This window comes from Orcinus orca, chromosome X (assembly GCF_937001465.1).
Source record: "Orcinus orca chromosome X, mOrcOrc1.1, whole genome shotgun sequence".
In the NCBI taxonomy this organism is placed as follows: Eukaryota; Metazoa; Chordata; class Mammalia; order Artiodactyla; family Delphinidae; genus Orcinus; species Orcinus orca.
In genome coordinates, this window is record NC_064580.1 from 40,089,155 (window position 1) to 40,115,451 (window position 26,297).

The 26,297-nt window shown below is 40.0% G+C and overlaps 1 protein-coding gene across 1 annotated transcript in view; it reads right to left on the minus strand.

Annotated features, from left to right (window-relative positions):
* EFHC2 (EF-hand domain containing 2) overlaps positions 1-26,297 on the minus strand; it is a 200,406-nt gene that overhangs the window by 151,399 nt on the left and 22,710 nt on the right.

Here is a 26,297-nt window from a genome sequence, read left to right on the forward strand (position 1 = left end):
TGTGACTTTTCTTATTTGTTTGAAAAGGTAAACACATTTCCCATCATTTATTTTCCCATTACAAAATGCAAATGATAGTGGCAAATAATTATGATCAATCTTCATCATAAAGTTGTGTCTCATTTTAAATTCAATTCATTTTAACAAATTCAAAACCTTGAAAAGCAATAAGAATAAACCCAATGCTCCATGCTACTTTAAAACATTTAAAAATTATTACTGTAAGTGAACATCTAGGACATTAGCTTGCTAATTGGTCTATTCTACTTATTTGACAAGAATGTAAACAGGAAAAAAAAAAAAACTCCTCTACTTCAGAGTAAAAATGTAACAGTTTTCCCACAGAAGTCTAAATATTATTTTCATCAAAACAGAGAATAAAATCTTTTCCTCATTAAAGTAAATGTCACAGGAAATTCGTCAGAGCTGACATTCTCCTCCTAATTGTAGAACCTTGCTCTCCCTCTTCTCCACTCCCCTCCCATCTTTTCTGAGGATCTGGGCAGAGAGGGCAAAGCCTAGATAATGCTACCAAGGATTGGCAAAATGTGGGCCAACACCAACATGCAGGCACTGCTAGTAGGAAAGTAAAACAGAAAAATCCCTCTGAGGAAAGACATGGCAATACCTAGCGAAGTGAAAGGTGTATATGCCCTGAGGCCTAGCAAGTCCACTCCTAAATTTTTTTTTTTTTTTGCAGTACATGGGCCTCTCACTGCTGTGGCCTTTCCCGTTGCTGAGCACAGGCTCCGGACGCGCAGGCTCAGAGGCCATGGCTCACGGGCCCAGCTGCTCCGCGGCATGTGGGATCTTCCCGGACCGGGGCACGAACCCGTGTCCCCTGCATCGGCAGGCAGACTCTCAACCACTGCGCCACCAGAAAAGCCTCTAAATATCTTTTGCACCGTGCATGGGGAGCTATAGATCAGATTATTTGTTACAGCAGTGTTGGTAAGAGTGAAAAACAGGAAACAATCTAAAAGTCCATCAATAGCAAAAAAGATACCTCAATTAATATTAATATTAATACAGAGGTCTAAAATTATATGCATCGATACGGACAAATCTCAAAAAAATGTCAAGCAAAAAAAAGGTAGTAGAAAGGCACACAAAATTTGATCATTTCACTTACATAAAGTCTGAAAACATTCAAAAATACAGTATTATTTATGGATAATATAAGCATGGAAATAAGCAGCATATTCAAGTTAATATAATATCCAAGGTAATATATGATATATGATACAATAAAGATCGTATACATTTATTATGATATATGATATTTGTTGTATCATATGCATATCATATCATGAACATCCATGTACACCACAGCCCTGTATAAAATATAAAACATTTCAGATACAATTAAAGCACTCTCTTATCCCAAGCTCCTGATTTCGATATCTGTGTCTGTTTCTATTTTGTAAATAAGTTCATTTGTATCTTTTTTAAATTAGATTCCACATATGAGTGATATATGATACTTGTAGATGAACATACAAATACTACTATATATAAGATAGATAACCAACAAGGACCTACTGTATAAATAGCACAGGGAACTCTACTCAATATTCTGTGATAACCTATATGCGAAAAGAATCTGAATCACTTTGCTGTATACCTGAAACTAACACAACATTGTAAATCAACTACACTCCAATGAAATTAAAATATTAAAAAAAGAAACAAATAAAGCCCTCTCTCAGAGTTCATGCCCCTTGCCTCCCTCTCCAGAGGTAACCAGTATCCTGAATTTGCTTCTTGAACTTTATACTTTGCCAGGATTATATACGCCAGAGCGATAGCCTCCTGCAAAGCATGACGCATTGGCAGGAATTCTGAAAGGACGTTTGAAAATACTTTGTTTCAAGGCAACCTATGAAATGAGGTAAAATATTTGCAAATAATATATCTGATAACGAGTTAATATCCAAAATATATAAAGAACTCATACAACTCAATGGCAAAAAAAAAGTGTGATTAAAAAATGGACAGAGGATCTGAATACACGTTTTTCCAAAGAAGACATACAAATGGCCAACAGGTACATGAAAAGATGCTCAACATCACTAATCATCAGGGAAATGCAAAGCAAACCCACAGTGAGATATCACCACACACCTGTTGGGATGGTCACTGTCAAAAAGATAAGAAATAACAAGTGTTGGCAAGGACATGGAGAAAAGGGAATCCTTGTGCACTGTTGGTAGGAATATAAATTGGTGTGTATGGAAGTTCTTTAAACAATTAAAAATAGAACTACCATATGACTCAGCAATTCCACTTCTGGGTATTTATCCAAAGAAAACGGAAACACTAATTTGAAATGATATGTGTACCACATGTCCATCTGCAGCATTCTTTACAATAGCCAAAACACAGAAACAACCTAAGTGGCCACTGACGAATGAATAAAGAAAATGTGGTGTATATATGTATATACAATGGATATTATTCAGCCATAAAAAAATGAAATCCTGGGCTTCCCTGGTGGCCCAGTGGTTGAGAGTCCGCCTGCTGATGCAGGGGACATGGGTTCATGCCCCGGTCCGGGAGGATCCCACGTGCCGCGGAGCGGCTAGGCCCGTGAGCCATGGCCACTGAGCCTGTGCTCCGCAACGGAAGAGGCCACAACAGTGAGAGGCCCACGTACCACACACACACACGCACAAAAAAATGAAATCCTGCCACAACATGGACAGACCTTGAGGGCATTATGCTAAGTGAAATAAGTCAGACAGAAAAAGATAAATATCATATGATCTCACTTATATGTGGAATCTTAAAAAAAAATCAAATTAAAAAATTCCAGAAAGCAAGCTCATAGATACAGAGAACAGATTGGTGGTTGCCAGAGGTGGAGGGTGGGGAGTGGGCAAAATGGGTGAAGGGGATCAAAAGGTACAAACTTCCAGTTATAAAATAAGTAAGTCCTCGGGATGTAATTCACAGCATGGTGACTATAGGTAATAATTACTGTATATTTGAAAGTGGCTAACAGAGTAAATCTGAAAAGTTCTCATCACCAGAAAAAAAAAAATTGTAACTATGTGTGGTGGTGGACCTAACTAGACTTACTGTGATCATTTTGCAATATATACAACTATCGAATCATTACATTGCACACCTGCAACTCATATAATGTTATATGTCAATTACACCTCAATAAAACTAAAAATTAAATACTCAATATTAAGAGGAAAAGACAAGACCTCCTTTCCTCTTATAGTGAAGACAGCCTGGAAGAATGGGGAAGAGCCTGAGCAGCCTTGCCCAGGAGAGCCGGGGCCACTACAGCTGCCCTGGGCAGAGGAACAGCCCAGCTCGAAGGCTGTGGGAGGAAAGCTAGAGGCAGCGGTTAGGACGGTGACCTGCAGCCTGGCTCTGTCCCACAGAGAATCCATTGCCACAACCTCCACCACCACCCCACTCCCCCCGACACACACACACACACACACACACACACACACACACACACACACACACACACACTCAGTTTACCACAAGTCAGTCCCACATCACCACAGCAAAGCAACAGTTGGCTTGGTTAAAATGAATGGAGGAATAACATAGAATTTTACAACAATGTTCCCCCTTTTAAAGCAAGTAATTTCAGGTAATCACAAACTCACCTCAGGTCAAACCAACAAATGTTTGTTACTATATTTACTGTATTCCTAGCTTTGTGCCAGTCATGCTACTTAAAATTATGTTTTAGCTCCATACAGTTTTTTTTTTTTTGGCTGCATTGAGTCTTCGTTGCTGCACGTGGGCTTTCTCTAGTTGCAGTGAGCGGGGGCTACTCTTCGTTGTGGTGCGGTGTGGTGCACAGGCTTCTCATGGCGATGGCTTCTCTTGTGGAGCACAGGCTCTAGAGTGCAGGCTCAGTAGTTGTGGCACGTGGGCTCAGTAGTTGTGGCACATGGGCTCAGTCGTTGTGGCTCACGGGCTCTAGAGCACAGGCTCAGTAGTTGTGGTGCACAGGCTTAGTTGCTCCACGGCATGTGGGATCTTCCCGGACCAGGGCTCGAACCCGTGTCCCCTGCATTGGCAGGCAGATTCTTAACAACTGCGCCACCAGGGAAGTCCCCAGATATGCTACTTAAAACAAGCATAAAACTCCACCCCTGCCTTGAAGAGGAAACCCACTCTCTTGCTGATGAGCCAAGATTTAGATATATATAAAACAACTAGGAAGCAGTACAGCTACCATTTTCGACCAGTTACTATGACCTAGACCCTTTACTAAGGGCTTTATATACATTACCTAATTTTACCATCACAAAACTATTTGATATGCATTATCACTGCCATTTTACCAATGAGGAAACCAAGGCAGAGACAAGTAGGCTAGCACACCCACGGTTATATGGTAACTAGTGGAGCCTGCATCTGAATCTAAGCTCATTGACCCTAAGCTCTGGTAAGTTTATCTACCTAGAGCCATAAACTGATGGGCTGGAGTAGTAGCATTGAGGTCCTGCAGGTAGTTGGATACTGCCTTGGGCCTGGAGGAATGGGATGAATTAGACAGGAGAGGAGGGAAATAGGAACCCTAATGTTTTGCTGATGGGAGAGTTAACTGCCATTCTGGAAAGCAATGTGGTACTACTTGGCAACACTAAGGATGTGTATTCTCTATGATTCAAGAATCCCACTCCTGGATATGTATCTCAGAGAAATTCTCACAGTAGCCAATAAATGGACATATATGAGAATGTGCAATGGTATTGGGTTGGCCAAAAAGTTCGTTCAGGTTTTCCTGTAACATTGTGGAAAAGCCCAAATGAACTTTTTGGCCAACCCAATATTTTGGGAAAGTTGGAGGCAGGCAAGCTAGATATTTATGTTGAGGAAATGGATAAGAAAATATGGTTTAGGGGCTTCCAGGAAGATGGTGGAAGAGTAAGACGCGGAGATCACCTTCTTCCCCACAGATACACCAGAAATACATCTACACGTGGAACAACTCCTACAGAACACCTACTGAAAGCTGGCAGAAGACCTCAGACCTCCCAAAAGGCAAGAAACTCCCCACGTACCTGGGCAGGGCAAAAGAAAAAAGAATAAACAGAGACAAAAGGATAGGGACGGGACCTGCACCAGTGGGAGGGAGCTGTGAAGGAGGAAAAGTTTCCACACACTAGGAAGCCCCTTCGCGGGCAGAGACTGCGGGTGGCAGAGGGGGAAAACTTCGGAGGCGCGGAGGAGAGCGCAGCCACAGGGATGCGGAGAGGAAACCGGAGAGATTCCCGCACAGAGGATCGGTGCCGACCCACACTCACCAACCCAAGAGGCTTGTCTGCTCACCCGCCGGGGCGGGCAGGGCTGGGAGCTGAGGCGCCGGGAGAGGACTGGGGTTGGCGGTGTGAACACAGCCTGCAGGGGGTTAGTGCACCGCGGCTGGTCGGGAGGGAGTCCGGGGCAGGGTCTGGAGCTGCCGAAGAAGCAAGAGGCTTTTTCTTCCCTCTTTGTTTCCTGGTGCGCGGGGGGACGGGATTAAGAACGCGGCTTAAAAGAACTCCAGAGACGTGCGCAAGCCGCGGCTAAAAGCGCGGACCCCAGAGACAGGCATGGGACGCTAGGCCTGTTGCTGCCACCACCAAGAGGAATGTGTGCGAGCACAGGTCACTATCCACACCCCCCTTCCGGGGAGCCTGTGCAGCCCGCCACTGCCAGGGTCCCGGGATCCAGGGACAACTTCCCCAGGAGAACGCACTGCCCGCCTCAGGCTGGTGCAACTTCACGCAGGCCTCTGTCACCGCAGGCCCGCCCCGCACTCCGTGCCCCTCCCTCCCCTCCAGCCTGAGTGAGACAGAGCCCCCGAATCAGCGGCTCCTTTAACCCCGTCCTGTCTGAGCCCTGTCTGAGCGAAGAACAGACGCCCTCCAGTGACCTACATGCACAGGCGGGGCCAAATCCAAAGCTGAGCCCCGGGAGGGAGCAGTGCAAAGAAGAGAAAGGGAAATCTCTCCTAGCAGCCTCAGAAGCAGCGGATTAAAGCTTCACAATCAACTTGATGTACCCTGCATCTGTGGAATACATGAATAGACAACGAATCATCCCAAAATGAGGAGGTGTACTCTGAGAGCAAGATTTATGATTTTTTTCCCGTTTTCCTCTTTTTGGGACTGTGTATGTGTATGCTTCTGTGTGAGATTTTGTCTGTATAGCTTTGCTTCCACCATTTGTCCTAGGGTTCTATCCGTCCGATTCTTTTTTCTTTATTTACTTTTTTTTAAAATTTTTTTCTTAATAATTATTTTATATTTTAATAACTTTATTTTATCTTACTTTGTTTTATTTTACTTTATCGTCTCTCTTTTTATCCTTCCTTCCTTCCTCACTCCATTCTTTCTTTCTTTTCTTTCTTTCTACTTCTACTAATTCTTTCTTTCTACTTTTTCTCCCTTTTATTCTGAGCCGTGTGGATGAAAGGCTCTTGGTGCTGCAGCCAGGAGTCAGTGCTGTACCTCTGAGGTGGGAGAGCCAACTTCAGGACACTGGTCCACAAGAGACCTCCCAGACCCACATAATATCAAACGGCGAAAATCTCCCAGAGATCTCCATCTCAACACAAACACCCAGCTTCACTCAACGACCAGCAAGCTACACTGCTGGACACCCTATGCCAAAAAACTTGAAAGACAGGAACACAACCACACCCATTAGCAGAGAGGCTGCCTAAAATCATAATAAATCCACAGACACCCCAAAACACACCAACAGACGTCGCACTCCCACGAGAAAGACAAGATCCAGCCTCATCCACCAGAACACAGGCACTAGTCCCCTCCACCAGGAAGCCTACACAACCCACTGAACCAACCTTAGCCACTGGGGACAGACACCAAAAACAACGGGAACTACGAACCTTCAGCCTGCAAAAAGGAGACCCCAAACACAGTAAGATAAGCAAAATGAGAAGACAGAAAAACACACAGCAGATGAAGGAGCAAGATAAAAACCCACCAGACCTGACAAATGAAGAGGAAATAGGCAGTCCACCTGAAAAAGAATTCAGAATAATGATAGTAAAGGTGATCCAAAATCTAGGAAATAGAATAGACAAAATGCAAGAAACATTTAACAAGGACCTAGAAGAACTAAAGATGAAACAAGCAATGATGAACAACACAATAAATGAAATGAAAAATACTCTAGATGGGATCAATAGCAGAATAACTGAGGCAGAAGAACGGATAAGTGACCTGGAAGATAAAATAGTGGAAATAACTACTGCAGAGCAGAATAAAAAAAAAAGAATGAAAAGAACTGAGAACAGTTTCAGAGACCTCTGGGACAACATTAAACGCACCAACATTCGAATTATAGGGGTTCCAGAAGAAGAAGAGAAAAAGAAAGGGACTGAGAAAATATTTGAAGAGATTATAGTTGAAAACTTCCCTAATATGGGAAAGGAAATAGTTAATCAAGTCCAGGAAGCACAGAGAGGCCCATACAGGATAAATCCAAGGAGAAATATGCCAAGACACATATTAATCAAACTGTCAAAAATTAAATACAAAGAAAACATATTAAAAGCAGCAAGGGAAAAACAACAAATAACACACAAGGGAATCCCCATAAGGTTAACAGCTGATCTCTCAGCAGAAACTCTGCAAGCCAGAAGGGACTGGCAGGACATATTTAAAGTGATGAAGGAGAAAAACCTGCAACCAAGATTATCTACCCAGCAAGGATCTCATTCAGATTTGATGGAGAAATTAAAACCTTTACAGACAAGCAAAACCTGAGAGAGTTCAGCACCACCAAACCAGCTCTACAACAACTGCTAAAGGAACTTCTCTAGGCAAGAAACACAAGAGAAGGAAAAGACCTACAATAACAAACCCAAAACAAGTAAGAAAATGGGAATAGGAACATACATATCGATAATTACCTTAAATGTAAATGGACTAAATGCTCACACCAAAAGACACAGATTGGCTGAATGGATACAAAAACAAGACCCATATATATGCTGTCTACAAGAGACCCACTTCAGACCTGGAGACACATACAGACTGAAAGTAAGGGGATGGAAACAGATATTCCATGCAAATGGAAACCAAAAGAAAGCTGGAGTAGCAATTCTCATATCAGACAAAATAGACTTTAAAATAAAGACTATTACAAGAGACAAAGAAGGACACTACATAATGATCAAGGAATCAATCAAAGAAGAAGATATAACAATTGTAAATATTTATGCACCCAACATAGGAGCACCTCAATACATAGGGCAAATACTAACAGCCATAAAAGGGGAAATCAACAGTAACACATTCATAGTAGGGGACTTTAACACCACACTTTCACCAATGGACAGATCATCCAAAATGAATATAAATAAAGAAACACAAGCTTTGAATGATACATTAAACAAGATGCACTTAATTGATATTTATAGGACACTCCATCCAAAAACATCAGAATACACATTTTTCTCAAGTGCTCATGGAACATTCTCCAGGATAGATCATATCTTGGGTCACAAATCAAGCCTTCGTAAATTTAAGAAAATTGAAATTGTATCAAGTATCTTTTCTGACCACAACGCAATGAGTCTAGATATCAATTACAGGAAAAGATCTGTAAAAAATACAAACACATGGAGGCTAAACAATACGCTACTTAATAACGAAGTGATCACTGAAGAAATCAAAGAGGAAATAAAAAAATACCTAGAAACAAATGACAATGGAGACACAACGACCCAAAACCTATGGGATGCAGCAAAAGCAGTTCTAAGACGGAAGTTTATAGCAATACAAGCCCACCTTAAGAAACAGGAAACATCTCAAATAAACAACCTAACCTTGCACCTAAAGCAATTAGAGAAAGAAGAAAAAAAAAAACCCCAAAGTTAGCAGAAGAAAAGAAATCATAAAAATCAGATCAGAAATAAATGAAAAAGAAATGAAGGAAATGATAGCAAAGATCAATAAAACTAAAAGCTGGTTCTTGGAGAAGATAAACAAAATAGATAAACCATTAGCCAGACTCATAAAAAAAAGGGAGAAGACTCAAATCAATAGAATTAGAAATGAAAAAGGAGAAGTAACAACTGACACTGCACAAATACAAAAGATCATGAGAGATTACTACAAGCAACTCTATGCCTATAAAATGGACAACATGGAAGAAATGCACAAGTTCTTAGAAATGCACAACCTGCCAAGACTGAATCAGGAAGAAATAGAAAATATGAACAGACCAATCACAAGAACTGAAATTGAAACCGTGATTAAAAATCTTCCAACAAACAAAAGCCCAGGGCCAGATGGCTTCACAGGCGAATTCTATCAAACATTTAGAGAAGAGCTAACACCTATCCTTCTCAAACGCTTCCAAAATATAGCAGAGGGAGGAACACTCCCAAATTCATTCTACGAGGCCACCATCACCTTGATACCAAAACCAGACAAGGATGTCACAAAGAAAGAAAACTACAGGTCAATATCACTGATGAACATAGATGCAAAAATCCTCAACAAAATACTAGCAAACAGAATCCAACAGCACATTAAAAGGATCATACACCATGATCAAGTGGGGTTTATTCCAGGAATGCAAGGATTCTTCAATATATGCAAATCAATCAACGTGATACACCATATTAACAAATTGAAGGAGAAAAACTATATGATCATCTCAATAGATGCAGAGAAAGCTTTCAACAAAATTCAACACCCATTTATGATAAAAACCCTGCAGAAAGTAGGCAAAGAGGAAACGTTCCTCAACATAATAAAGGCCATATATGACAAACCCACAGCCAACATCATCCTGAATGGTGAAAAACTGAAAGCATTTCCACTAAGATCAGGAACAAGACAAGGCTGCCCACTCTCACCGCTCTTATTCAACATAGTTTTGGAAGTTTTAGCCACAGCAATCAGAGAAGAAAAGGAAATAAAAGGAATCCAAATCGGAAAAGAAGAAGTAAAGCTGTCACTGTTTGCAGATGACATGATACTATACATAGAGAATCCTAAAGATGCTACCAGAAAACTACTAGAGCTAATCAATGAATTTGGTAAAGTAGCAGGATACAAAATTAATGCACAGAAATCTCTGGCATTCCTATACACTAATGATGAAAAATCTGAAAGTGAAATCAAGAAAACACTCCCATTTACCACTGCAACAAAAAGAATAAAATATTTAGGAATAAACCTACCTAAGGAGACAAAAGACCTGTATGCAGAAAATTATAAGACACTGATGAATGAAATTAAAGATGATACAAATAGAGGGAGAGATATACCATGTTCTTGGATTGGAAGAATCAACATTGTGAAAATGACTCTACTACCCAAAGCAATCTACAGATTCAATGCAATCCCTATCAAACTACCACTGGCATTTTTCACAGAACTAGAACAAAAGATTTCACAATTTGTATGGAAGCACAAAAGACCCCGAATAGCCAACGCAATATTGAGAACAAAAAACAGAGCTGAAGGAATCAGGCTCCCTGACTTCAGACTATACTACAAAGCTACAATAATCAAGACAGTATGGTACTGGCACAAAAACAGAAAGATAGATCAATGGAACAGGATAGAAAGCCCAGAGATAAACCCATGCACATATGGTCACCTTATCTTTGATAAAGGAGGCAGGAATGTACAGTGGAGAAAGGACAGCCTCTTCAATAAGTGGTTCTGGGAAAACTGGACAGGTACATGTAAAAGTATGAGATTAGATCACTCCCTAACACCATACACAAAAATAAGCTCAAAATGGATTAAAGACCTAAATGTAAGGCCAGAAACTATCAAACTCTAAGAGGAAAACATAGGCAGAACACTCTATGACATAAATCACAGCAAGATCCTTTTTGACCCACCTCCTAGAAAAATGGAAATAAAAACAAAAATAAACAAATGGGACCTAATGAAACTTCAAAGCTTTTGCACAGCAAAGGAAACCATAAACAAGACCAAAAGACAACCGTCAGAATGGGAGAAAATATTTCCAAGTGAAGCAACTGACAAAGGATTAATCTCCAAAATTTATAAGCAGCTCATGCAGCTTAATAACAAAACAACAAACAACCCAATCCAAAAATGGGCAGAAGACCTAAATAGACATTCCTCCAAAGAAGATATACAGATTGCCAACAAGCACATGAAAGAATGCTCAACATCATTAATCATTAGAGAAATGCAAATCAAAACTACAATGAGATATCATCTCACACCAGTCAGAATGGCCATCATCAAAAAATCTAGAAACAATAAATGCTGGAGAGAGTATGGAGTAAAGGGAACCCTCTTGCACTGTTGGTTCGAATGTAAATTGATACAGCCACTCTGGAGAACAGTATGGAGGTTCCTTAAAAAACTACAAATAGAACTACCATATGACCCAGCAATCCCACTACTGGGCATATACCCTGAGAAAGCCATAATGCAAAAGGAATCATGTACCAAAATGTTCACTGCAGCTCTATTTACAATAGCCCGGAGGTGGAAACAACGTAAGTGTCCATCATCGGATGAATGGATAAAGAAGATGTGGCACATATATACAATGGAATATTACTCAGCCATAAAAAGAAACGAAATTGAGCTATTTGTAATGAGGTGGATAGACCTAGAGTCTGTCATACAGAGTGAAGTAAGTCAGAAAGAGAAAGACAAATACCGTATGCTAACACATATATATGGAATTTAAGAAAAAAAAATGTCATGAAGAACCTAGGGGTAAGACAGGAATAAAGACACAGACCTACTAGAGAATGGACTTGAGGATATGGGGAGGGGGAAGGGTAAGCTGTGACAAAGCGAGAGAGAGGCATGGACATATATACACTACCAAACGTAAGGTAGATAGCTAGTGGGAAGCAGCTGCATAGCACAGGGAGATCAGCTTGGTGCTTTGTGACCGCCTGGAGGGGTGAGATAGGGAGGGTGGGAGGGAGTGAGAGGCAAGAGTGAAGAGATATAGGAATATATGTATAACAGATTCACTTTGTTATAAAGCAGAAACTAACACATCATTGTAAAGCAATTATACTCCAATAAAGATGTAAAAAAAAAAAAGAAAATATGGTTTAATGGATAAGTACTCTATGGTGGATTTTCACTTCACTTCACTTCATTGCTTTGAAGCAATAAACCAGATGTATTAGCTTAGGCTGCCGTTCAAAATATCATAGACTAGGAGGCTGAAACAACAGAAACTGATTTCTCACAGTTCTCACAGTTCAAGATAAAGGTGCTGGCCAGGCCAATTCAGTTGCCCAGTGAGGGTTCTATTCTTGGTTTGCAGACTGCCAATTTCTCAGCGTGTCCTCACAGGGCAGTGAGAGAGAGAGCAAGCTCTCTGGTGTCTTTTTCATAAGGGCATGAATTTCATCATGGGAGCCCCACCGTCATGACCCCATCTAAACCTAATGAGCTCCTAAGGTCCCATCTCCAAATACCATCACGCTGCAGGGTCAGGGCTTCTATATATGGATTTGGGGAGGACATATAGCACCAGATGTACATATAGCAAAACAGATCCTTAAAACATATCATTGGGTGAAAAATGGTATCTGTAGCATACAATATCATTTATACATCTTTTAAAAACAAAAAATAATGCTACATATTTTTTAAGAACACATGCAGATTCAAGAATGTGCATCAAAGACATCTGTATGGAAGCCTGTATAAAGTGGAAAGGGAATGAGACTAGGGGTTGGGAATGATGAGGAACAAAAATACATAAAACAAGAGAGAGACCTTGCACAGATCAATGATGATATTGGGCCATAAATGGAGGAATATAATTAATTCACCTCTTCGCACCTCGCATTAAAAAAATGATGGATTTGAATGAGAGGTGAGAAGTAGGCAGACGAGGCAAGCTGAGCAGGCACAAGGTGAGAAAGGCCTGCACAAGTGTGAAGACAATGGGAATGGGAAGGAAGGGACATCCTATAGGACAAGGACATGCAAACTATTATTGAGGAAGGGCAAGTTTGATTGTTTCTTTTCCCAAATCATTTCAGACCCACACTTTTATAAAATACAATAAAATTCATTATAAAAAACTGAAACAAAGACATAAAAACTTACAAGCCCACTAAATCACACCCTTGGATATCATGGCAAGGTCATATTGCTATATAAGTTTCTAAAGACTCCCAATGTCACAAACACACACCATACTTGGAGTAGCACTGCTACAGTAGACAGCAGGTAAAGAAACCAACATCTGTGATTGGATGTGTTAAGAAAGTTAGAATGGGCTTCCCTGGTGGTGCAGTGGCTGAGAGTCTTCCTGCCAATGCAGGGGACATGGGTTCGTGCCCCGGTCCAGGAAGATCCCACATGCCACGGAGCGGCTGGGCCCGTGAGCCATGGCCACGGAGCCTGTGCGTCCGGAGCCTGTGTTCCGCAATGGGAGAGGCCACAACAGTGAGAGGCCCGTGTACCGCAAAAAAAAAAAAAAAAAAAAAGAAAGGAAGAATGATGGGAGGTGACTTGCAAGTTTCATGCCAGCCTCACTTCCACTTTGGAAGGGGTAGGGGGGAGAGCAGAAAAAGCAATAAGGGGGACGAAGTACTTCTTGCACCTGGCTCCTTAGCCTATATATTGCTACAGCTCCCAAGCATGGCCATAACAGCACTGGCTGAGTTTCTCACTTCTGAAATTTCTGAAAGAAACTAAAGCAGTGGACTGAACCTGAAGAGCCCTCAGCAAGGCTGGCCTTCCCTTTCCTGGTCACCCTCACAGCAGCAAGGGAAAGAGAAGGGACTGGAAGAAGTAAAGGGATTCTCCCCCACCAACCATACACATACACAACTGCTATGAACTCTCGTCAGTACATTTCTGTCCAGCTAGTGACAATGACTAAGTATACCGTACAATGGGGTCTTTTTCTTTAAACGTAAGATCTATCAATGCTATGAAAATTGAAGAGAAACCACAATGTGTAAAATTCAGAAGGTAGTTCAATCAAGTTCCTGCTAAATTGATGAGCAATTTCTCTATGCAGAGTATTAGCTGGATACTTGTTAAATATTTCCAATTCTTTTGCTAAATGAAATCAAATCAGCCAGACCAAATTCTTAAATATTTTTTAACATGAAAAGAACTATTACTAAATCCTTCCCAAAACTCTTGGTTTGTGTAACACATTCAAACCCCCAAAATCAACAATACACATATGCTTCTTTAAAGTTCAGTAATGTCAATTTCTATTGTTATTCTCACCAGCATAGCATACAAAATTCCATTTCTAACTTGAAATTTCAATTCAAAATTCTATACCTCAGAAACCAATTGCTTGAGGATTTGTTTGGTATGATGTAAAAGCCCATAGGGCACCTGTTTCAAATGTTTGCCCCTCCCAATAAACACACACACACACACACACACACACACTTGAGATTTGCCATTATAATCTCTTAGTATCACATGTCACCCTGCCCTTTGCCCGAGTAACTGTGAAATGGTGCTCAGTCTCAGTCCAAAGAAATTGGGCAAATGTCTTAGCAAATGATAAAATCAGGAACATACTATCCACAGATCCAGTGTTCCTTGATATCTCAACTCCTCGGGTCCCATCCCACTTACAGCACCACTACTGGAAAGGCAGCAGCCAAATCCGGACTCTCCTTGATGTTTCACATCAAATTAATAGCTGGTACCACCATCCCTTCCTTGTTGCTAAAGATTGGAAGAGCAATTTTATCACATGACTGGATTGATTAATAAATAATCAGTAAGTTGCCAGGGCGACTACAGAAACCGTAAAGCTAACCCAAACTGAGAAGCGGGTTATAGTCATCAGTATCAGGAGTTGTTTATCCATTTATAATCTCTCTTTTAGAGCTTCAGCACATCAGAGTCTCTTTGTTTCTATCTAGACTGCGTCCAAAGCCCAGATGCTTGACAACCACATGACAAAGGCAAGAAGAATAAGGTGCTTGGTAAGAACCTGATAGCTCATTAGGGCCACCATTAGCTAGAAGCCTATCTTTGCAGATGTGAATATCATTATCATAGCCATAAAAGCTGACATGTGTAGCAGTGCGCTAAGTACTTTAGAAGCACTAAATTCTTTTAATTTTCAGAGCAAACCTCTGAGTATGCTTTATCATTATCCCCATTTTATAGATGGGGATACTCAGGAACAGAGTTTACGTAATTTGTCCAAGATCAGTCAACTACTATAGTGAATCCAGGATGAAAACTCAGTGCCTGAGCCCTTAGGCATTAGGCCTTGCATTGTCTGAGCTCTCTTAGAGAAAAGGAATAGATCTCCTCTGGTTTAAGTCATCAGGGTAGAATTACTACTTTTGCTTTTGACAAACATAATAATGAGAATGACCACCGTGACATGGAAGAGAGGAAACAGATCAGATAATTGGACCTGGGCTCAATCCCTTAAGAGCAGAACAGGTATTAGAGAGTACTGTAGATACCCTTTTATAGTCACCAGAAGTTACTAAAAATTTGGGGCCTGAAGAAAGCCAGTTAATATTTAATATTTTAATATATATTAACAACACTTACTTTTCTAACTACTTTTTGTGGCTTATGGAAATTATGAATTATCTAAAACTATCACTCTTAGATATTCCTGCCTGATCAGGTTTGAGACTAGTTTGCTTCTGCTCCATGAATAGGTTTTTTTCTCTCCCTTCAGAGCATATTTATTTCAGAAATTCATTTTCTCTTTTCTTCTTTTCTGTACTTTTATGGAGAAAAAGAAGTCATTCAGCAAATACCGTGAACCTCCCAGAGAAAATAACAACAAAATTGCCTTGGGTAGAGCTTAGGACCATAAGAGCATGAAAGCTATCATTACTTATTAATAAAGCTAAATCACTCAAAAAGAAACCCTAAATGTAAAAATAAAAAGTCATGTCAAAGAAAACTTCAAACATTTTTAAGCTAATTTTCCTCTCTTTCCAAACCTAACTTGGAAAAAATGTGCTCATGAATCTTAGCCATTCAAGTCAATATAACAAGATTGGTTTTATATACTTAATAATGTATTTAAATCAGTAGAGTAGGGGGCTTCCCTGGTGGTGCAGTGGTTGAGAGTCCGCCTGCCGATGCAGGGAACACGGGTTCGTGCCCCGGTCCGGGAAGATGCCACATCCCGCGGAGCGACTGGGCCCGTGAGCCATGGCCGCTGAGCCTGCGCGTCCACAGCCTGTGCTCCGCAACGGGAGAGGCCACAACAGTGAGAGGCCCAAGTACCGAAAAAAAAAAAAATCAGTAGAGTAAAAAATAAAATTAAATCGATAAGATCTAGAAAGATGTGCAGCCCCTTCCTCAGAAAACACTGTCCCGTTTTTTTCCTCTAAATAATTCAACCCAAAGTACCAATCAAAAGAATTCTAAAGACTTTTCCCAAAGTCAGTTAACATCACTGGCTCATTGTAGCTGATTAGTACATCCATTTCCAAATTCCTTCTCCCTTGCTGGTCTACATTTAGAAGCTAGAAAAGGCTAAATACTCCACTTGTTTCCTCAGCCTCCTTTTCAGAATTCTGTTCTGGGATTCTAGAAAAGGCTTTTGTCCTCCTGAGCCACGGGACAAATGCAGGTGATGCTGCCCCTAGCTCACCTTTTCTTGCCTTGAGATGTATACATAATGCCTGGAGCCGCAGCAGCCACCCTGGGATCATGGCAGGAAGGTGAGGAGGATTGCAGAGATGCTGGCTCAAAGTTGAGCCTTTAAATGTATGCCAGCAGCCACCTACCTCCAGACTTCCTGCTTGGTTAAAAAAAATAAATCCCTGCTTGTTTAAGCCTCTATTGGTCAGGTATTCCATTACTTGCAGTATAAAGCATTACAAATTAATGCATCTAGTCTTTAAAAGCTGTGCTTTAATGCCTTTTTTTTTGTGGTACACGGGCCTCTCACTGTTGTGGCCTCTCCCGTTGCGGAGCACAGGCTCCGGACGCGCAGGCTCAGTGGCCATGGCTCACGAGCCCAGCCGCTCTGCGGCATGTGGGATCTTCCCGGACCAGGGCACGAACCCGCGTCCCCTGAATCGGCAGGCGGACTCTCAACCACTGTGCCACCAGGGAAGCCCTTTAATGCCTTTTTTAAAAAACAGAATAAGATTATTAAGTGACCTACCTAAAGTGTAATTTTCTTTATACATTGAGAAAAATAAATATCTTCTCAAACTTTGAGCACAATAAATATTAGTAAAGTTTATTACCTTCACTGACTTAAGGGATATGTTTGAGATTAATTCTAGAATTTATGGAGAGGGACAACTGATTCTACTGATAAGACTAGAAGAATAGAAAAGCTAAAGGCAGCTGTGAGTCGTACACACAAGAGCAGTACGAAACCACAAGTTCACGATCTGTCCCAATACCTGCCTTATGAATATTATGGAGGAAAGTCTACGTCAAGGTAAAACCAGAGAGTTGTTCATGGGATGGAGGTTCATGAGTGTGTGTGTGTGCGCGTGTGTGTGTGTGTGTGTGTGTGTGCGCACGCACACACGCGCATTGGGAGTATGTAGGCTGAAGTAAGCTCCTTGTAACACCCAAGTTCAGCACTCCTGTAATAACATACTGGCTATACTAGCATCTGATGCAAGTTGATGGTCAAAGGAAGTGGCACCAGGAAACAAAGCACCTGCAACACAGTACAACAGTCATATCTGACCTCCCTCTCCCCCAGCAAAGAATCTGTGGGCTTTAGGAACCATGGGCCACTCAGGGTAAGACCTATGGATTAAAAAATCTTGGGTCAGAGTGGAGGGGTGAGATAGAAGGGCAGCACAGCTTCCAGCTATACTTCATGAATTGCTAAAGACTTTCAGGGACAGAGGCAGCCTTTTCCCATAGCTGTGAGGTAAGTGGATGATGGAAGTCCAATGGTAGGAGGGGGTGGTGACTGTGTAATTGTGCTGGGTGTGTCTTAGGACTGGAATCTGAACATCTGCATCAACAGTCCGTGATGCCACAAGATCAAGGATTAAAACAAAAATTATAATCTGATACTCATGACAATGATACTTAAAAGTGGGAAACATTAAAGGTACCTAAATGAAAGTGAGGTTTCCATACTTCATTTGAAGTGGTAAAACACTGATAGCAATAGACCAAAGTCTATGTAAGTTGCACATATATACTGCAATATCCAGAACAACCACTATGAAAATTATACTAAGAGATATACTCAAAAACACTATAAATAAATCAAAATAGAATCCTAAAAAAAGTCCCAGTAACCCACAGGAAGGTAAGAAAAGAGAAACAAAGAAACAGAAAACAGATAATAATATATCTGACATAAGCATTAACAAATCAATCACCTTAAATGTAAATGATATAAACACATTAATCAAAAGATAGAGATTTGCAGAGTAGATTTTAAAAGCATGACAAACTACATGCTGTACAAAGGAAACTCATTTCAAATTCAATATGTAGGTCAGTTGGAAGTAAAAGGATGGGAAAAATACACCAGGGAAACACTAATTTTAAAAAAGCAAGAATGGCTATATCAGTATCTGATAACCTAGACTTCAGAGCAAAGAAAGTTACTAGAGAAAAGAGGGACATTACATAATGATAAAAGAATCAATTCACCAGGAAGACACAACAAACTTAAATGTGTATGCACAGGACTTCCCTGGTGGCCCACTGGTTAAGAACCCACCTGCCAATGCAGAAGACACGGGTTCAAGTCCTGGTCCGGGAAGATCCCACATGCTGTGGAGCAACTAAGCCCATGCGCCACAACTACTGAGCCCACGTGCCACAACTACTGAAGCCCGTGTGCCTAGAGCCCGTGCTCTGCAACAAGAGAAGCCACTGCAATAAGAAGCCTGCACACCACAATGAAGAGGAGCCCCCGCTCACCTCAACTAGAGAAAGCCCACACGCAGCAATGAAGACCCAATGCAGCCAAAAATAAATAAATAATTAAATGCATTTAAAAAAAATGTGTATGCACAAAACAACAGAACCTCAAAATATATGAAGCAAAACCAAAACAACAGAACCTCAAAATATATGAAGCAAAACCAACAGAGCTAAAAGGAGAAATAGACAAACCCACAATTATAGTTGGGGACTTCTACAATCCTCTCAGCAACCAACAGAACCTAATTAATATATATAGAACACTCCACCCAACAACGGCAGAATACAAACTCTTTTCTAGTGTGCATGAAACATTCACCAAGACAGACCATATTCAGGGCCATAAAAGAAATGTCAACAAATTTAAAAGAATGAAAATCATATAGATTATATTCTTTTGATAATGGAATGAAACTAGAAATCAATAACAGAAAGATAGCAGGAAAATCTCCAAATGCTTGGAAATTAAACAACACACTACTAAATAGTCTATGGGTCAAAGAGGAAATTGCAAAAGGAACTTTTAAAAACAGATATAACTGAAAGAATGAAAATACAACATACCAAAATATGTGGAATGCAGCTAAAGCAGTGTTGAGAGGGAAATTTATAACACTAAATAATTATATTAGAAATGAGGAAAGATCTCAAATCAACAGCCTAAGTTCCTACTTCAAGAAATTAGAAAAAGATGAGTAAAATACCCTAAAAGCAAGCATAAATAAGGAAATAACAAAAATTAGAGAAGAAATCAATGAAATTGATGAAAACAACAGAGAAAATCAATCAAATACAAAGCTTGTTCTTCAAAAAATATATCAATAAAATTGACAAATCTCTAGCAAGACTGAAAAAAATTTTTAAAGAGATAAGATACAAATCACCAATACCAGAAATGAAACAGGGGTTATCCTCACAGATCCTAGAGCCATTAAAAAGATAATGAGGGAACATTTTGACCAATGTTACATATGTAAATTCAAACACTTAGAAAAAAATTGATAAATTTCTCAAAACCACAAACTAACAAAACTCAATCAAGATGAAATAATCTAAATAGTCCTATAACTTTTAAAGAGCCTGGATTTTTAACTAAAATCCAAAAAGAAACTCCTATGCCCAGCTGGCTTTACTGGAGAATTTCACCAAATATTTAAACAAGAATTAACACCAATTTTATGCAATCTCTTCCAGAAAATAGAAGAGGAAAGAACTCTTCCCACTTCATTTCATTAAGTCAGTATTATCTTGGTACCAAAACTAGATAACACAGTTCAATCAAAGAAAACTACAGACCAGTATCTCTCATGAACATAGATGCAAAAATCCTCCACCAAAAAACTAGCAAATTAAGTCCAGCTATGTGTACAAAGAATTATATACTATGACCAAGGGGGATTTATTATGCAAGGCTGGATCAACATTCAAAAAGCAATCAATGTAATCCACCATATCAACAAGTAAAGAAGAAAATTCAAATGACCATATCAATTGATACAGGTAAACACATTTGACAAAATCCAACACCCATTCAAGATTTTTTTAAAAACTCTCAGCAAGTTAGGAACAGAGGGGAATTACTTGATAATGAGCATCTACAAGAAACCTACAGCTCACATCATACTTAATAGAAAAGACTAAATGTACTTCCCCTAAGATCAGGAACAAGGCAAAAATATCTGCTTTCAATACTCTTATTCAACATATTACGAGAAATTCTACCCACTGCAATAAGGCAAGAAAAACAAGCAAAAGGGATATAGATTGGAATGGAAGAAATATAACTGTCTCTATTTGTAGATGACAAGATTGTCTATATTTTTAAAATCCCACAGAATTTACCCCCAAAATTCTTAAAACTAATATTGAGTTCATCAGGGCCACAGGATACAAGATCAACATAAAAAATCAATCACACTTCTATATACTAACAATGAACACAGGAAACTGAAATTTAAAACATAATGTCATTTACAATCACTCCAAAGAAAACAAAACACAAAGCACGTACAGGATCTGTAAGCTGAAAATTACAAAATGCTGATGAAAAAAATCAAAGATGACCTAAAGAAATGGAGAGACATATCATGTTCATGAATTGGAAGACTCGACATAGTAAAGATGCCAATGCTCCACTAATCGATCTAAGGTTTAATACAATTCCTATCAAAATTCCAGCGAAGTTATTTGTAGACTTAGATGAACTTATTCTAAAATTCATATGGAAAGGTGCAGGCCCTAGACAAAGAAGAATCTTGACAAAGAAAAAGTGGGAAAAATCACTATACCTGATATTAAGGTTTACTTTATTACTACAGTAATAAAAACAGTGTGGCATTGGCAGAGGGCTAGACATAGACCAATGGAACAGAATAGAGAACACGGAAAGAAACCCACACAAATATGCTCAAATGATTTTTTTCCGAAGGTGTAAAAGCAATTCAGTGGAGGAAAGATACTCTTTTCAACAAATGGTGCTGGAGTAATTGAATATCCATAGGCAAAATCAAGCGAACCCTGACCTAAAGCTCACACTTTATACAAAAATTAACTCAAAACAGATCACAGACTTGAACAGAAAGTGTAAAACTACAAAACTTTAGGAAAAAAGACAGGAAAAATTCTTCAGGATCTAGGGCTGAGCAGAGACTTAGTATCAAAGCATGATCCATAAAAGGAAAAAGATTGATAAGTTGGAACTCATCAAAATTTGAAATTTTTTTGTTCTGCAAAAGACAGTTAACAGGACAAAATGAAAAGCTACAGATTGGAAGAAAATATGTGCAAACCACATCTTAGACAAAGGGCTAGTATCTAGAATGTATAAAGAATTCTCAAAACTCAACAGTTAAAAAAACAACCCAATTAGAAACAGGCAAAAGCCATAAAAAGACATTTCACTAAGGTGGATATACAGATGGCAAATAAGCACATGAAAAGATACTCAACTCATTAGCCATCACAGAGGTAACAACTAAACCCACAATAAGATATCATTACACACCTATCAGACAGCTAAAGTGAAAAATAGTGACAACACTAAATGCTGACTAGGATGCAGAGAAACTAGATCACTCATACACTGTTGCTGGGACTGTAAAATGGTACATTTGCTCTCAAAAACAGTTTGGGAAGTTGAAAATTATTTTCACCCAGAATTTTATGGACATTCTTCTATTATCTTCAAGCTTTCCCTGGTGTTGAAAAGTCTGATGACATTCTAATTCCCATTTCTTTCCTAGGGACTCACGCCAGAGGTCAGAGGATAGCTGTTTCCCCTAAAATCTCTGAAGAGCAACGAGAGTGCAGAGAACCAGCTCATTAGCCTGGGGTAATATTGGACAGCATAAGTGGAGGCTTCCGAGAAAATGGCGGAAGAGTAAGAGGCGGAGATCACCTTCCTCCCCACAGATACACCAGAAATACATCTACACGTGGAACAACTACAGAACACCTATTGAACGCTGGCATAAGAACTCAGACCTCCGAAAAGGCAAGAAACCCCCCACGTACCTGGAGGGGATTCAGAGCACTGGTTAAAGGAGCTCCAGAGACGGGCGCGAGCCGCGGCTAAAAGCGCGGACCCCAGAGACAGGAATGAGGCGCTAAGGCTGCTGCTGCCGCCACCAAGAAGCCTGTCAGCCAGCACAGCTCACTCTCCACATCCCCCTTCCAGGGAGCCTGTGCAGCCCGCCACTGCCAAGGTCCCGGGATCCAGGGACAACTTCCCCAGGAGAATGTGGCGCGCCTCAGGCTGGTGCGACGTCATGCCGACCTCTGCCGCCGCAGGCCCGCCCCGCACGCCGTGCCCCTCCCTCCCCCCGGCCTGAGTGAGACAGAGCCCCCGAATCAGCGGCTCCTTTAACCCCATCCTGTCTGAGTGAAGAACAGACGCCCTCCAGCGACCTACACGCAGAGGCAGGGCCAAATCCAAAGCTGAGCCCCTGGGAGCTGGGAGAACAAAGAAGAGAAAGGGAAATCTCTCCCAGCAGCCTCAGAAGCAGCGGATTAAAGCTCCACAATCAACTTGATGTACCCTGCATCTGTGGATACCTGAATAGACAACGAATCATCCCAAATTGAGGAGGTGGACTTTGAGAGCAAGGTTTATGATTTTTTCCCCTTTTCCTCTTTTTGTGAGTGTGTATGTGTACGCTTCTGTGTGAGATTTTGTCTGTATGGCTTTGCTTGCACCATTTGTCCAAGGGTTCTATCCGTCCGTTTTTTTCCTTAATAATTACTTTTTATTTTAATAACTTTATTTTATTTTACTTTATCATCGTCCTTTCTTTCCTTCTTTCCCTCCTTCAGACAACGAACCATCACAAATTGAGGAGGTGGACTTTGAGAGCAAGATTTATGATTTTTTCCCCTTTTCCTCTTTTTGTGAGTGTGCATGTGTATGCTTCTATGTGAAAATTTGTCTGTATACCTTTGCTTCCACCATTTGTCATAGGGCTCTATCCGTCCGTTTTTTTAAATTTTTTTCTCAATAATTATTTTATTTTAATAACTTTATTATATTTTGTCTTACTTTATTTTATTTTACTTTATCTTCTTTCTTTCTTTTTTCCATCCTTCCCTCCTTCCTTCCTTCCTCCCTCCCTCCCTCCTTTCTTTCTTTCTCTCTTTCGTTCTTTCTTTCTTTCTTTCCTTCTACTTCTACTGATTCCTTCTTTCTACTTTTTCTCCCTTTTATTCAGAGCCATGTGGATGAAAGGCTCTTGGTGCTGCAGCCAGGAGTCAGTGCTGTACCTCTGAGGTGGGAGAGCGAACTTCAGGACACTGGTCCACAAGAGACCTCCCAGCTACACATAATATCAAACAGAGAAAATCTCCCAGAGATCTCCATCTCAACACCAGCATCCAGCTTCACTCAACGACCAGCAAGCTAAAGTGCTGAACATCCTATTCCAAACAACTAGCAAGACAGGAACACTACCCCACCTGTTAGCAGAGAGGCTGCCAAAAATCATAATAACTCCACAGACACCCCAAAACACACCAACAGACATGGACCTGCCCACCAGAAAGACAAAATCCAGCCTCATCCACCAGAACACAGGCACTAGTCCCCTCCACCAGGAAGCCTACACAACCCACTGAACAAACCTTAGCCACTGGGGACAGACACCAAAAACAACGGGAACTACAAACCTGCAGCCTGCAAAAAGGAGACCCCAAACACAGTAAGATAAGCAAAATGAGAAGACAGAAAAACACACAGCAGATGAAGGAGCAAGATAAAAACCCACCAGACCGAACAAATGAAGAGGAAATAGGCACTCTACCTGAAAAAGAATTCAGAATAATGATAGTAAAGATGATCCAAAATCTAGGAAATAGAATAGACAAAATGCAAGAAACATTCAACACGGACCTAGAAGAACTAAAGATGAAACAAGCAATGATGAACAACACAATAAATGAAATGAAAACTACTCTAGATGGGATCAATAGCAGAATAACTGAGGCAGAAGAATGGATAAGTGACCGGGAAAATAAAATAGTGGAAATAACTACTGCAGAGCAGAATAAAGAAAAAAGAATGAAAAGAACTGAGGACAGTCTCAGAGACCTCTGGGACAACATTAAACACACCAACATTCGAATTATAGGGGTTTCAGAAGAAGAAGAGAAAAAGAAAGGGACTGAGAAAATATTTGAAGGGATTATAGTTGAAAACTTCCCTAATATGGGAAAGGAAATAGTTAATCAAGTCCAGGAAGCACAGAGAGGCCCATACAGGATAAATACAAGGAGAAATACGCCAAGACACATATTAATCAAACTGTCAAAAATTAAATACAAAGAAAACATATTAAAAGCAGCAAGGGAAAATCAACAAATAACACACAAGGGAATCCCCATAAGGTTAACAGCTGATCTTTCAGCAGAAACTCTGCAAGCCAGAAGGGACTGGCAGGACATATTTAAAGTGATGAAGGAGAAAAACCTGCAACCAAGATTACTCTACCCAGCAAGGATCTCATTCAGATTTGATGGAGAAATTAAAACCTTAACAGACAAGCAAAACCTGAGAGAGTTCAGCACCACCAAACCAGCTCTACAACAACTGCTAAAGGAATTTCTCTAGGCAAGAAACACAAGAGAAGGAAAAGACCTACAATAACGAACCAAAAACAATTTAGAAAATGGGAATAGGAACATACATATCGATAATTACCTTAAATGTAAATGGACTAAATGCTCACACCAAAAGACACAGATTGGTTGAATGGATACAAAAATAAGACCCATATATTTGCTGTCTACAAGAGACCCACTTCAGACCTGGAGACACATACAGACTGAAAGTAAGGGGATGGAAAAAGATATTTTATGCAAATGGAAACCAAAAGAAAACTGGAGTAGCAATTCTCGTATCACACAAAATAGACTTTAAAGACTATTACAAGAGACAAAGAAGGACACTACATAATGATCAAGGGATCGATCCAAGAAGAAGATATAACAATTGTAAATATCTATGCACCCAACATAGGAGCACCTCAATACATAAGGCAAATACTAACAGCCATAAAAGGGGAAATCAACAGTAACACATTCATAGTAGGGAACTTTAACACCCCACTTTCACCAATGGACAGATCATCCAAAATGAAAATAAATAAGGAAACACAAGCTTTAAATGATACATTAAACAAGATGCACTTAATTGATATTTATAGGACATTCCATCCAAAAACAACAGAATACACATTTTTCTCTAGTGCTCATGGAACATTCTCCAGGATAGATCATATCTTCGGTCACAAATCAAGCCTTGGTAAATTTAAGAAAATTGAAATTCTATCAAGTACCTTTTCCGACCACAACGCTATGAGACTAGATATCAATTACAGGAAAAGACCTGTAAAAAATACAAACACATGGAGGCTAAACAATACACTATTTAAAAACGAAGTGATCACTGAAGAAATCAAACAGGAAATAAAAAAATACCTAGAAACAAATGACAATGGAGACACGATGACCCAAAACCTATGGGATGCAGCAAAAGCAGTTCTAAGAGGGAAGTTTATAGCAATACAAGCCCACCTTTAGAAACAGGAAACATCTCAAATAAACAACCTAACCTTGCACCTAAAGCAATTAGAGAAAGAAGAACAAAAACCCCAAAGTTAGCAGAAGGAAAGAAATCATAAAAATCAGATCAGAAATAAATGAAAAAGAAATGAAGGAAATGATAGCAAAGATCAATAAAACTAAAAGCTGGTTCTTGGAGAAGATAAACAAAATAGATAAACCATTAGCCAGACTCATCAAGAAAAAAAGGGAGAAGACTCAAATCAATAGAATTAGAAATGAAAAAGGAGAAGTAACAACTGACACTGCACAAATACAAAAGATCATGAGAGATTACTACAAGCAACTCTATGCCACTAAAATGGACAACCTGGGAGAAATGGACAAATT